Raw genomic sequence first — 447 nt, forward strand, 5'->3', positions numbered from 1 at the left:
AAAGAAAGAAAGAAAGAAAGAAAATGTGCATTCCAGTTCACCACTTATTATTACTAACGTTTCCCCCCATACCTGTTGCCTTGAATATATGCTCCCCATTGCTAATGTGAAAGTTTTGGACATTGTCAAATTTGGGGAAACCTCTTTCCAGTGTTTTTCATACAGGAGAAGCAAGATTTCAGGGCTCTCACGTTCTCCAGTGCAGTGCCGTCTTGAACATTCTTTGAACTGAGGATACTCGTTAACTACATTGCTGCCACCAAACCCCCAAAAGCCTTGGCAGGGCCTCTGGGTGTGTGTGGGGAGAGGAGGTTTGGGGGGTGTGGAGGGGGTCTGGAGCCTAGGGTGAGCCCGGCGCCGGGCAGGGGTCTGGGCGTGGGGAGGTGACCAAGGTGTGACAAGGACAGCTGTGAGGGAGGCCCTGGGCGTGGAAGAGTCAGACATGGG

The 447-nt window shown here is 51.7% G+C and overlaps 1 protein-coding gene across 1 annotated transcript in view; it reads right to left on the reverse strand.

The window, feature by feature from the left end:
- The window catches only part of FXYD4 (FXYD domain containing ion transport regulator 4), a 26,827-nt gene that overhangs the window by 25,516 nt on the left and 864 nt on the right, over positions 1-447 (reverse strand). The gene's annotated exons all lie outside the window — the stretch shown is intronic.

Source organism: Colobus angolensis, unplaced genomic scaffold (assembly GCF_000951035.1).
Source record: "Colobus angolensis palliatus isolate OR3802 unplaced genomic scaffold, Cang.pa_1.0 Scaffold370, whole genome shotgun sequence".
In the NCBI taxonomy this organism is placed as follows: domain Eukaryota; kingdom Metazoa; phylum Chordata; class Mammalia; order Primates; family Cercopithecidae; genus Colobus; species Colobus angolensis.